At 38.9% G+C, this 14,733-nt stretch overlaps 1 long non-coding RNA gene across 4 annotated transcripts in view; it reads left to right on the top strand.

The window, feature by feature from the left end:
* Positions 1-14,733, top strand: part of LOC142405705 (uncharacterized) — a 312,619-nt gene that overhangs the window by 173,094 nt on the left and 124,792 nt on the right. The window lies entirely within an intron of this gene.

A 14,733-nucleotide genomic window follows, 5' to 3' on the forward strand; every position in this document is an offset into this window, starting at 1 on the left:
CTCGTTCTTCATCGTCTATAATGTAGCCTAATGCAATATGACAGCTGTTAGCAGAAAAATGGTGCAGCAGCCATAAAAAAGTGATTTATGTCTTATTACCAGAGCAGCTAAAATTAAGAAGCTGGTGTTTGGGAGGGCAGCAAACAAGTGAAATGTGAAACACAGTATATATATATATATATATATTCATGAAACATAGGAAGCTGTGAAATGTTTAGACTGACAGTGAAATTCTCCCTGGGTATCCACCGCAAGATCGGACTAATAAAGGGGGTAATTGGTGGTGATGGTTGTGGATGTTCAGAATTGCCTACATGTCACAGCTGCTTATGCTGGAGTATCAGAAACATGTTAAATGCATCTCCTGACATGAACCCAAAGATCCTTACTACCAAATGACATAAGAAAGCCTAATTTAAGGTGGCAGCTGGCAGAAAGACAACATATCACGCAGGAAAGTTGTTCTTAACAGCCACAATGTAGAGAGGAAACAGTGGGATGGGAGAAATAATGTGGGCTTCATGCCCTGCTTCATTTTTCTGCTGGTGTAAATCCACCAGTTTAAGTCTACAGTCATGGATTACGGATTTCTCCCTGGATGCTGAAACTATGAGCATCGGAGAAAATTCTGTATTTGGTCTGCAACATACCTAATGTGAGTAAATGTGATTGTGTAACATCTTGTCAGTTTTGCTACTGAATGATGTAACACATTAATCTAAGACACGGTGAATTATAACTACTGCGTCAGATCACTCCTTGGTTTCTGTTCAACATACACTGTGTATATATACTATAAACACACATATGTCTATGTACGTATATACTCAGGCTGCTGCTAAGTGTGATGTTTTTGGTTCAGTGGGTGGCGGTCTTCCTTCTGAGTCAGTAGTAAACCAGTTCTTCCCTCCATGATGCTTAATGAATAGTGGAATATGGTCAGGTCAGGGAGGTTAATAGCCCTACTTTTGTGAAAAGTGCCAGGGGAATCTTTCTTAGCAAACAGCGAGAACGTCACATTAAATACCATCTGAAAGACAGCCTGGGACCTGCTCCGAGTCACAGGCTGGGGCATTGCTGTAATGCAGAAATAGGGGTAACCATGCTACATATTTAAGTGACTGAGTTGTCCTGCCCCCATAGATATTTACCGGATGCAATTAAATTTGCTTAGGCCGAGTTACAAAATAATAGTCAAGAGTAGTATGGCTGGAAGATACTAGAAGATACTTTGGCATTTTGATTTAAATAAATATCAGAGAAGAAGCTTTCATCTGGTAGTGTGTAGTCATGTTGTAAATAATCCAGGACGGAGATCTCTCAGAACCTTTGCTGTCTTACTCTGGGTGCAAAAAGTACTGAATGAGTTGGAGCAAGTGAGACCTGTGGTAAAAACGTCCACATTTTGTGCCATTGCTGGAGGCCTTGCCTTGGACAACAATTCCAATTGTTTTAGGGAAGGCCTGTGGAAGCCCTGGTTCCTATGCACTAGATGACCTGAGTGGCTTTCTAGCTACTGGGTAACCAGGATAGAGATTATTTTAACAGGATGTTTAATGTTTGGATCATATCCATGGCAAAGTGAAACAGCTAGGAGGACTCTTTTTTCTGAAGTCCCGTTGAGCTTTTGCCCTTTGCAACTCAGTGTGGCTAGAAGCTGCACACTGGCAGCTATATGGGCCCCTGTGAGATGACAGCCACGAAATATAGCCATCAAAGTAGTTTGTGTGACTACAGGATTAGGTAGAGATTTTGCAAATGCCAGTAGTGCCTTAATACTGCACTAGAGAGGCATTTGTAACCACAGAGCATTTCTGTACCTAACTCCATAGAGACCTAGTAGGTCACTGCTACCACACTGAATTTTTCAGTCACAATTCACATCACATCCAGGTCCCCAACTAATCATTTGCCAAGGGCATCAGTGACACATCATCCTCTAACATACTGCTGACCAGTTTCCTCAGGGTTCAGCTTCATATGTGGCTCCTCTCCCCTCCCCAGCCTTTCTGTCCAATGCACAAGGAAACCCTTTTGCATATGCAGAGGAGCCCAATCTCTGCTAGCCTGTTGGTGGTGACTTCTGCCTCCACAAGCCACTTGGGAATTAAAGTACCAATCTCCGATACATGCTCACATCTTAGAAGAGCATATATGATTTTTCGCAGCACTGCTGTATGCCTGGGGGAAGGAGCATTGCCTTGCACTGGGATGGACAGGCTTGCTGCAGCATCATGCCAAGGAGCTCATGCTGCTTCTGCACCCATGGCTGGCTTTGTCTCTGCCCTGAGCACCCTGCATAGGGAACCTGTAGCTGCTAAACAGGGCAAAGTGGCTTGAGAATGATCCTGTCCCACTGAGGCAAGGGGCCAGAAGTGATGAGAAACATGTACCTAGCTCAGTGGGAATTCTTAGGAAAAAGACTTAGCAAGGACAGCAGGATTCATCCCACTACCTCTGTGGGATTGAGATGCCTCATAATTGTGTCTCTTTGCCATAACTGTTTTCACAAGCTGCATGACTAAATTCTACTGTGTAATTGGGGTACCATACTATTAAACTTTTTCATCAGTTTCTCTGCAATCTCTCTATTAGAGGATCCAAAATACTATCTTTACATTTCTGGGAAAAAACATTCATAAAACCTTCTGTTAGTCAATCTTGAAATAATATTGTTACATTTGTCATAAACACTGTTTGCTAACTAGTTGTCTCCTGAAAAGTGTGATTGTTTCAAATGCCCAAACTAGATGTTCAGACTAATTCCAAGCACACAGCAGTTTGTCAGATGATAAGATCTTACATTGGTATGGCCTGTTACCTGAACAGATTCCAGAAACTGAACACAAACCATGTTAGGAATCACTTCAGCTGTCATTGCTTAATGGTAATCAAGGTGAAATGAGGCAACTTTTAAATAGCGCAAAGTAAGACTGCAGAATAATTTAGGTCAAAAAGTGAGTAATGTGTCACTTACTTAACTGAGATGTTAGATGAGCAGAATATAGTGAATGTAGAACAGCAAATACCATGCATCACTGTCATCATTCTAGATCCTTTTAGACTAACCATTTCTTTCAGTCCAAGTAAAGAAAAACATTAGCATTGCTGCCAGAAACAGTTTCCACAAAGATTGTTTGATGGCAAAGGATGCTTTCTATTTTGATGGGCACTGCTTAAAACATGTTTAGAGATACAAGGTACAATGTGTGTACATATATTGGAAAGCTGAAGAACTTACTCTCTCATGAAGTCTAACAGCTTTAATAACTGCAATAGAAAGAAGTGATTCCTGCTGACTACAGAAAGATTTTTTGCCCAATTATAAAAGGGCATGTAATATCAGAAATTGAAGCAGGGCAGGCAAATTGAAGCAGGCTGTGGTTCTTTGTTTGTCTTTCCTTTTTGGAATGGCTGTGCAGCACACATGGATGAAAGCAAAGGGTCGTGTATGTGGCTGCAATCTCTACCATTTCTTCTTTTACTCCAAATCACACAAAAGTGTTCCAAACCCAGGCAAATTTTGCCACATATTCCTCATTCTAAGGAATTATGATTAGGTGAACTTGTTATTCTAGATAATGGTTTTACTGAGCCATCTTTTTTTTTATTAGTTACATGTTATATATCAGCTTGGCCAAGTATGCTGCTGAAAGAGAGTATGTTTCTACCTGGTTTCTATCTTTTGGTGACAATCTATGCTTTGGTTCTGTGTCCTTCCAGCTTTGCATGAATCACTAAAGCACCAAATCCTTTACTTTTCAACAACTACCTTAGTGGATGCAAGGCTTCCTTTGAGTGAAGCACCGTAGCCACCTTGTTTACAAAGATAAAGCATAGGGCCACATGAAATTTTGCATCTAAACAAATAAATATGTTTATATGCAGCTTCAGTTCCAGATCATAATTTTTATGCTGGTCTTCAAAATCTGTCTTGTTCTGCTTGCTATATCTTACAATACTTCTCTGACCTCCCGCTTCTTTACTCTCTTGCCTGATAACTGTACAGACAAGCATTGCCAGGATCAGCCTGAGAAGTAGCTTTATGTGTGCCTTCCACCCCAGAGTTTTCTTCAATAACATCCTGAACATCCTTGTGGCAATCCAAAATTAGGGAATTTCTTCAACAGACAGAAATGAGTTGTAGTGCCTCTATTCTCTGCTGGCTGAAAGTACCTCGGCTTGGGTCCAGACACCAGAAAGCTTTTTGGGGAGTGCTGTGTCTGTGCTTATGTACCTTTTTGCTTTATGGACTTTTTTTTTTTTTTGACTGTCTTCAAGTGCTCCATAATGAAGTATATTTCTGCCTTTGTTTATTCCAGAGTTTGCTGGATCCTGATTTCAGCTATACTTGTCTACATCAGAAATAATCCCAATGCAGTAATTCCAAATCTCCTCTGGTGTCCCTCAGATCAGGTCTGACTCACTTCTCCTATACCTAGTCTTTAAAAGCAAATCTGTTCTTTTTCTCTTTAAAACTGTCATTATGTTCTACTGTACTTTAAAGTAGTATTACTTTGAAAAAAGAGCATAAAAATGACATTTCAGCGTTCTATATTTGTCTGACAGTTGTTTCTGTTGCAGAAGTGCTCATTTTATAAGTTAAAAAGCTGTCTTTCCTAACACCTAGCCCTGCGAAATGCACAGGGTGTTATGATTTGAGCTATTGACACACCATCATCAGATTCTGCAACCAGTATAGGCCATCTTATATTGTAAAGCCTCTGTCTGTTTGTACCATCCTGTCTTCTTCAAAGCATGCCCTTGGTGACACTGCCAGGCCCTTTGCATTGCATAAGCATGTTGCAGGTCTAAAGGATCACATTATGCAAGGAAAACGTACACCGTGGAACAAAATGCGACTCAGGCTTTGTGTTAGAATGGCAGGAATAACGAGTATTAATAACAGTAAAACTTTACTTCTCTTACTAGATACAAGCATAGACCCACTTGAGGTCATTCTTTGGGGGCCAGGTTTGAGGCATAGCACTTTTAGCATAGAGATCTGGTCACCATTCTGCTAAATGTACCAGGAAAGCCTTTATTTGATCTCAAAGGAGAGTCTAAGAAATTTAAAGCAGTACCTCTCAGTTTTGCAGAAGTGGTGATCTGTTCAGCTGCTTTGGCAGGAAATGCGTTGCTAAGGGTGCATAGGTAGCAGTTGGCCAGGGAAGGGGTTAACTGAAAATGGTGGATGTGGCACATTATGGCACTAAGCAAACTTCCACATCTCCTTGCAGTCAAAGGTCTGTCTTTCATTTTCTTTTATAAAATGTATCAAACAATTTGGCATTAAAAGTACAACTTTTGTCATATTGAGAATAACAACGTGTTATAAGACAAAGGAACAAAGGCTGGAAGTTGAGGGAAATTAAAAAAAAAAGAAGAAACAAAGAAAAAATGAAGATGTGAAACAGTTGTGTTTAGTTTGGAAAAAAAAAAAAAACAAACTTCATCTTTCCCCTCCCTCCTTGTCTTTTTTTTAATAGAATTGAAAATGCAACATTTGGAAAAATCTACATGTGTCTAAATTTAGGCTCTGTGTTACTTTACTCTGCATTTCTTTATCACACTTTAGTCATCCATATATCATTTTGTAGAAAGCGTATGTGGCAGGCTGATGCATGTCTTATTTTATAAATATTTATTACCCACTGGTGTGTTCCTATCTTTGAAGTGACATCCACTTCTCCTTTCCAGTCTATGTTCCCTCCTTTTCCCTATTAAAAAACCTCTTGTCAAACAATTTTGTTTATGTGGAAATAGTATGAAGACTATTTTAATTTTGGTTTTAGCCTCATCTTTGTTTTAGCTTGCCTTGATTCCCCCCTCCGCACCCCCCTTCCTTTTCTTTTTAGATAGCGTAGGCCAGCAATAATAATGTAAACAACATAATCCATGTTGCTGTTGCATGAATGCAGCAAGGCAAACCTGACCATTCATAAGATGATTTGCCCATTGGTCTGCCTCCCCAGGGATGCATATGGCTTGTGCAATTGAAACAGCTAGGAGGACTTGAACTTGAGTTTGAAGGAAATAGTGACTGGCCTTTGAAGAAAGCGCAGAGATAATCATCAGAGCCTGTAGCTGCTCAGCCATGAAGGTAATACAGTTTTGTGATTTAACAGGAAGAGATCTTAAAAACATGTATTTAAAAAAAAAAATGACTGGCTGCATCAGAAGGATAACCAAGCTGTCTGGTTTGCTGCAGCATAACTGTATTTTTGTCTTGTGGTGTTGAGTGAATTCTCTCTGTATACACAAGACCAGTGTCTGCTCATAACCTGATCCTCCGTGTTGTTCTACCAGAGAGAGTGTGGTATTATACTGAGGTAAAAGTGACATAACTAATGGAGAATCAGCAATGAGCTTTTCCAATCAGAAACATGATGACCTAAAAATTATGTTTTATTTTTCTTCCCTCTGTCTGTCCCTCAAAGGAAATTGTATGAGGAGAGTTTGAGTGAGCTGGACTTTCTCAGCCTGGAGGAGAGAAAGCAAAAGGAGGGCTTAATTGCTGTCTTCAGCTACCTAATGAGAGTTTCTGTTTTACCCTGAAGTCTGCCATTCTCTTTTGATACCCAAAACCATGTCTGCATTTTCCAGCTATACCAACCGGTCTAATAAGTCACAAACCTTGTCTTGCTTAGTAATCCCTAATGTTCAGCTTGCTTTTCTTACCAATTATAGAATTTAGCTAACACTGTTCGTTATAATGCTCAAGTCCCTTTCCTGAGAGGCAGCTCACTTCTATGCATGTGAAGTCGGGATTGTTTTCTCCTGCATGTGTCCTGTGTTACCTCTGTTACTTTACAGTTATCAATACTGATTTTCAGCTGCTCTTTCATTATTTTGTGAAGTTCTTCTGCAATTCCGTGCCACCAGCCATCGCCTTTGCTATTTTGATTTACTTAGTAATGTCAGGAGACTTTGTCATCTGACTTTTCATCCACTTTTCAGATTTTTATGCCTATAGCACAGACCTTAATGCAGAGCCAGACACTAATGACATCTCTCCATTTCACTCATCTCTTTTAATTAAAACTATTAGTTATGCGTGTGCTGCCTTCTTTATCCCATGATAGGTTGGTTTCTTTAGGAAAAGTTAGTGGGGGTCTTTATAAATTCCTCCTAGAAAATCCAAGCTGACTATATCAGTGTGTTTTCCTTTCCATGAACTTGTTGATTCCTTCAAAGAAATGAAACAGATTTTACACCTACAAAGCACACATTGTCTCTTACTGCATTTATCTTACTTGACCTTTTAATTCATTCTTAGATATTATGGATTTTGCAGGGTACTCACCTTCTTTTCTAACCTTCTGTAATATGTTTTTAGAATTAACTTGCTGACATTTCTGGTTTTTTTCTATTTTTCTCACTTAAATATGACTTTATCCTGCTGACCCATCATACTGGATTTTTGGGGTCTTTTTCAGTACTGTGCCTCTAATACACTATCCTTAAATAGTCTGCAAGCTCCTTTGAAATGTTTTACCCTTTCAGCTGTCCCTTTTAGTTTCTTGAAGTTTTCATAAGTTTTTGCAGTTTCTCTTTCTGAAAACGCACTCTGCTGTAGCGGAGGTAGGTAGATAGAAAGACAGACAAGTATGACTTACCTTCTCGCTGTAACAAACCTAAGTGTGGTATAATTACTGTTTCAGAACAATATTTTGATAACAGATTCTTGGGCCAGGTTCTGCATAGCAGTTTGCTTCTTCTCTTGTGGATTCCCTGCCTAGCTGCTCCCTGAAGAGGTCATTTGTGACACCAAAAATTTAATCTCTGCATCATGACCTGATATGGCAGTTACTGCATGGGAGTGTTTGAAACCACTCCCCCGTTGCTGCATTTCCTCTCCCTGCAGTCGCTCTGCTCTTCCCCAGGTACTGCAGATCCTCTCAGTACCAGGGCTGGGTCACTGGCAGGGCAGGTCTAGTACTGGGCTTCTTCTGTTTGGACCTGGAGTTTCTATCCACAGAGAATGCCTCTTATTTGTTGACATAATTAACTTATTTATCTGATCTCTGTCCTTCCTGCCCAGACATGTGGGGGTGGCATAAAGCTCCTGTGCCTGAGAGTATTTTCTTAGGCTATGGTAATACGAATGGAGAAGCGAAGCCTGAAGCCTAAACCTAGAGACAATTTCGCCACACCATCTGTGTACAAATGACCAGGCTGTCCACTGAAAGCGTGAGAAAGGAGTAGGATTTGCATGGAAAGGTATGCATTTGAAAGCATGACAAATTTAAACCTGATTCATACTAAGGTAACTTGCCAGTGATGAGACAGGTCTGAATTGCTTCTGAGGGTTGTGTCATGCGCTAGAAATTTTAAAAAATTGAAATAGTTTGATTTGTCACTTGTTAACCAATCTATCTGCCTAGTCTTTAGATAGATTTGTGGCCTCTGTACACTCTTAGGGTGGCAAAAGCAGTGAGTGTCTGATACCTGAAAGTGGTGCTACACCTTCTTCCTGCATTGCGCCATTTCTGAGGCTGGCATGACCCTGGGAAGGGCTGTGTCAGTGAAGTAGAAGACACACAGCTCAGCTGAGAACTAAGATTTAGACCTTTGAATGGGCTTCTCTTGTAGAAAGACCCTGTGAAATGGCATTCTGTAACTGGAGATTTTTCTACCTCTACCCCGATTTAGGTTATCTTCACATTTTTGAAAGGCATTCAACTCTGATAACTCTCATATGCGGTTCATTGAAGTGCCCACACCATCTACCATCTTATCCTTTGCTCTTTTATACTCAGTGATCTTTCTCGAAAAATAAGACTTCATTTTACTTTCAGTTAAGCCATCCAGGTCTGTAATACCCTGCTGACTTCATTAAGGTCAAGCCCAGGCCTATAAACTGCATCCTAATGCAGCCATAAGAGGCATTCTTGTGTGTGCATAAATTGTGGAGGAGCAGTCTGCTCAAGAGTCCCTCTAGGGACCTCTGCTAGTATCTCTTGCCAACTTTCCTCTGAATGTTTTTCTTGTTTGAATAAAGCCGCTATGTTGTTTTTGTCTGCTGTTATATGAAATTCTGGAGGCCATAACTCTGGTGATATACATTTCTGTCTTCTCAGAAACAGAGTAACTTTCTCATGCAATAGAGACTGGACGAGTCAGACAAATAATTGTTACGCTGCTTCCTGATGTGGTGTTGTAATGTGTACGTTGAATTAGCCACTGTGTCCATAAGCTGCAGTGTCACTATTCAAAGACAAAATAAACCCTCTCACAGCCCTCGTAAGACAAAGATACATAGACAGTGTGTACTCATGTGGACCTTTCTCCCAACCCTTCCATTTTGGCTGCTCGGAGTTGCTGGCTGTCAGAGGGGAAAGGGAAACCTCACCGTTCACTTAACTCTGTCCTGCAGAGAGGATTTGGGATCCTCTAGCAGCTGATGATTTTCTGCACTATTTTTCCAGTCAATGCAATTCTAGCAAAGTTGATGAGAAGCAATAGTAGACAGGAGAGATGTGATTGAATGGTGATAATGTGCGATATAGCTCTTTTGAAACCATGACATGCCCAGGGGTCATAGAAGCTGGGCGGCAGGTATTTGCAAGCCATGGATTTGATCACTGTGCTATATTTCTAGCAGCAGCATAAGGCAGGACAGTCACTCTGAGCCCTAGGCAGTACTTGAAATCAGTCTGTGGTTGTATTTCAGGGAGACAGACAAACTTAAGTAAGAAAGGGATCACTGAGGGCAGCCACTGAGACTACAAAAACATAGACTCTGTTAGCCCTGTGACAAGCATGGAAAGAATCGTGATATACACTGAAAGTAGCCCAGTGACTCAATAGCCCAAGCAGCAGTGTGAAGATGCTCCTCTAAGGTAGGAAATCCACACTGAGTAGACACTATCTGCGTATCTGTTTTGCAAAATCATTTGGTGTTATCTGCCTTTGTCTGTATATCATTAGCTTGGTTTAATTTGTTTAGGACAGGTTTTTTTCAGTTTCAGCAGATTGTTCTGCTCATGCAAAAGGCAGCTTTTAGTTCTCCACTGTTCTTTTCAGATGGGGCATTTCAACAAGCCTGTACAATAGCAACTGTTCTCGATAGCATTCTCAAAATAAAAAGAAAATCAAATGGCTGGAGAAAATGGAAAAAATCTGGATTACACCATCCAGTACTGCACTTTATGTCATGCCAGAGAAAGGATAACTCCCCATTTTACACCTGAAGTATAAGCTTCATTTATACCAGGTTAATACAGTAGCAGTTGGAATCAAGTAGCCCTTATGATTTTATTCTCTTAGAGCAACTTCCAAATCCAGTTGGATTTGTCCTTGCTGGCAATAATAATAATAATGCTCATAACAAAGGAAAGAAAGCAAATATTCAATCATGTCTTAATTATATCCAAAACAAAGGCTTTCTCTAGTTCTGATTGCACTGATTTGTTGAAAACTTATTCTCAGTAAAAGGAAAGCAATTCAGTTCTCCAGCCTTTGTAGAAAGGCTTTCAGTGCCTGATTATTAAAAGGCCTGCTTACAGCTGAGCACCATGCAAATAATCCATTTAAAGATCAACCTCAAAATTCTTGTTCCCTGATTCTCACCCCACTGGAATGTAGCAGGAGTCCATTTATCACTGTAGGAATGCAACGACTGGTGAAAACCCTTCATAAGTTCACGACTTTCAAATATGAGGATATTCAGATAATTTCTCACTGAGACCAGGGATCAGCTGCCTGTAATCAGGCCTCTTTGATCACTTCATCTGACTACTAATCAATTTATAAACTAGTGCATGTGAACCGACAGCCTTGCAATTTTGTTTCAGTAACACAAATTCTCCTTTTATCTGTGTAAGCATCTAATTCTGAGTTATTCAAGGGAATTGTGGTGATGGTAGTTGAAGACCTAACAGCCTGCAGGCAAAGGGAAGTTGCAGTTGGCTTTAGCTTTTGTACTCGGTGCGTTTCACAAGGAGAAGTGAACAACCTAAAATTCCATTACATGTAGGGCCATGAATTTGATGTCCATTTAGTGTAGTCACACCAAAGAGAAAAGCATCACACTGTTCAATCCAAAGAGGCACCCACATGTTTCACCTCTAAGGTTAAATTTTTTCTGTTATTTCCCCAGCTCCCGTGAATTTCCCAACCAGGAATGCACATTAAGGGACAATTACACAATGCTTGGTGAAACTCCCTTTATTTATTTCACTTGTGGTGTTGCTGCTGTTGTATAAGAAAGAGCAAAATAACAAAAAGAACAAAGTAAAATAAAATAGTAGCTGACCCAAACATTTTTAACACGTTGAAAACCCCTTCCAAATGCAAAGACTCTTTCTTTCTTTCTGCCTTTTCTTTGCATTGATTTGCACAAGCATTTTCTCTGTGAGCCAAATACAACTCTGGTATAACTTCACTGAAGTCACTGGACTTACACCAGAGGTGGTTTTGGTCCTCTGTCCTGGGAAAATACAGTAGGAATAAATTGGTCACGCAGGCAGAGTGTCTGGCAATAAGTGCACTGAGTGGTCCTGGCAAACCAATAGGAAAGACCTAAAATAAAAATCCCAAACAGGTCTTTTATTTAACATAGGGCCTAAAAATCTACTGGGAGCTGCTGAATACTGCCCACTAACTGTACAAAGTATAGGTAGCATGCCTTCCAAATATCAAAATACCAGACGGAATGCCGTGAAAATAAATAACTTCTAATATAAACAAATGAGAACATATCAAACTGTTACCTCTTTAAACATAATGTAAATAAAAAAAATACCAGTCCTTCTACACAATAAATATTAAGAAACCATTGACATAGTTGAAATGTACTCATATAAATTAACAACTTTAATTACATTAGCCAAACAGACATTGGTTAAAGCACTGCATGTAGTATGCAAAATAATAATAATAACAATAATAATAATAATATCAACAACAAAACACAAAATGATAAAAACAAAATAGGTTTCATAATATCTTGGCTTTCATAATTTATATATATATGTATATACATATATATATAGTTGTGTGTATATATATACTGTAGATATATATATAATATGTATATATACATACATATATATATCTTCAACCCATCATCAATGTATTGTTTTTGAAAGTATTTAAATACAAAGAAACCCATTGAGAATTAACACAGATTCACTATATCTCAAAAAATAAATAGCTATATAACCCAGAAGTGTTGTTTGTTTCTGCCCATGAAAATGTTGCTTATAGTTGTTCACAAAAGGTCAAATTATTATTTTATTTACTCATACTGAAAACCTTTTTACTCCACATGTAATGCAGTGAGAGCAGATGGGGAGTAAAGCTTTTTTCAGTGTACGGAAAGTGATTAGCATCCGATTCTTATACTGATGCACACTACTGACATGAGGTTTAACTTAAAGAACTTAATCATTTCCATCACATCTCTTCTACCTACACTCCAGAAATAGATTTTGCTCACTTTATTGATGCTGACTGGTAACTTTCTAGGAAAGGAGACCCTCTGAAATCAACAGCATTGCTTACAGAGTAAGGCACTATTCCACACAAGTAACTATAGTCCATAAAAATTTTCATTTTGCACATAGACTTTACAGATGCCTGAACTTCTCCGCCTCAGAGATATTGCTGCTAGCCAATATGTGGCCTTGTGGTGTCACAGTTAAATGAACTTGATGGCTTAAATCTCAACTAAATACAAAAAAAGCAGGTATGTATAATGGAGTCCTATTTTGCAATGATTTGATAAGAGGCTGTTTCTATTGAAGTCAATGACAAAACTCCCATTTCATTCAGTTCTATGGTTTTGGGCCTGAGATCAATATTCTGCTGTGACATAGGAGTGCAGAATAATTTTAAGCATCTGTAAGCATTTCCTTTTGCTAAACCCCAAGAATACAAATACATTCAGCCCTCCCAAAGAAACATCTTAATTTGCACTTCTGCCAGTTTCTTAGGCCTTGTATCCAGTGAGCATCTGACATGGAGAGGCGGAAAGACAACCAAATGTGGTCAACTGTGAAGCAAGAAGATTGTGGAGATACTAAACAAATACATTCCTGTGATTAAATGTATACTGAAAATACATTTTCAATATAAACAGGAAGTAGGTTATATGGAAGGAATGTGTTAGTACTTAAAAGCCTCTTTTTTTTGGTATAGTCATACCTGAAAGAAGTAATTTTTGAGACTGCATGCCCTTGAACAACTGTTTAAATATGGTAACAATTTCTAATGCTATTTTAAGTACATGCAGATTTAATTAAATCAAATTATCGGGGGTGGGGTGTCTTGCTGGAATCAGTCAGTCTTGATTAACATCCCGATTTCTCATTTTATTTTATCATATATTTTTTTTCATTTCCCCCTACTTTAAATAACTCTGACCACAAATCAAAACCCCATGACTGAATCTAGAGATTGGGGGGAGAAACCTTTAAAATTTGTCACTAGTATATGCACATAAATGAAAGCTAAAAAGCAGGGCTTACAAACAGTTACTTCTTGATTTGAAAACCTTCTTCTGTTTTTGTTGTCTCTATCATGAAACATGCTCACCACATCTAAAATCCTATTTTCTTTCCTCACTTGGAAGTTGTCTCAGGCTACTTTCATGTTTTCCAGGGTCCCTCCCTACTCATCACATAAAAGCTGGTATCAAACTCAGCATCAGACTTCTTTTTAAAGGCTATTTCTGCTTTGGCCAGGAAAACCATGAGCCTAAACTCACTCTGCTTGCAGCCAATGGGAGTTTTGCCATTGTTATTTAGGGGAAGGTGCTGGGATTTCAGGTCTCCCGTGCTCTCTAACTAATCACACTTGAGAGTAACTTTTACCAACGTGAGCCATCTCACCTACTTCCCTTGCCACTACGTTCAGCGATCAACCATGATGCAAGCAGCCTGGTTTAAACAATTGAATTAAACAATGTTGGATATGGTGCCATTCATTCAAAATCCTTCCTCTCCCTTCACACTGCCCACAGCAAAAGGAACCTGTGATTCATCCTGGCTTACCTTTACTCATGCAAGTAGTTTTACTACTCTTGTAAGGAGACCAGTAGACGTCAAAGAGCCTGTTGACGTAAGGGTTCTGGGAAAATATGCATCCAATTTTAAGGCCAAGTCTAAAGCCCAGTGAAATAAAAGGTACTGTCCTCAACAACTGTCACAGACTATGTCCCTGCTCCTGCTGTTCCAGAGCCTGGCTCTACTGCTAGAAAAAACAACAGTAATTCTGCCACTTGCTTCAAATGAAGCAGGGTCAAGAACTTGTTTTGTTTAAGTTATAAATTAGTTGTGCATCTTTTTTTTTTTTTTTTTTTTAAATTTTCCTATTAGCATTTGGTATCCCTCCCTTTCCCCAGGAAGAAAACACCAAAAAACGAACAAACTTCTGCAAATAATTTAAATCAGAAAGCCTTGATATTTTACAGAATACTTTAGTGACAAATTTAGTGTTTACCCAATTGTTATAATTTTTTAAATTTTTTTTTGCAAATTGCAAACAAGTCTGTAAAAAATGCATTGTATAAAAAGTACATAAATGTATAACCCATTAGCTGTACTATGCAATCTAAATACTGTGGAATAAATTAGATAGAAAACTTAGCTATAAGCATGTATGTTGATATCTATTCAACGGAGGAAAGGGCTTTTTTTTTTCTTTTCTTTCTTTTTTCTTTTTTTTTCTTTTTTTTTTTTTTTAAATCTCTATTGATACGTACAAATACAGACATGCGCCCATGCG

Source organism: Mycteria americana, chromosome 2 (assembly GCF_035582795.1).
Source record: "Mycteria americana isolate JAX WOST 10 ecotype Jacksonville Zoo and Gardens chromosome 2, USCA_MyAme_1.0, whole genome shotgun sequence".
NCBI lineage: Eukaryota > Metazoa > Chordata > Aves > Ciconiiformes > Ciconiidae > Mycteria > Mycteria americana.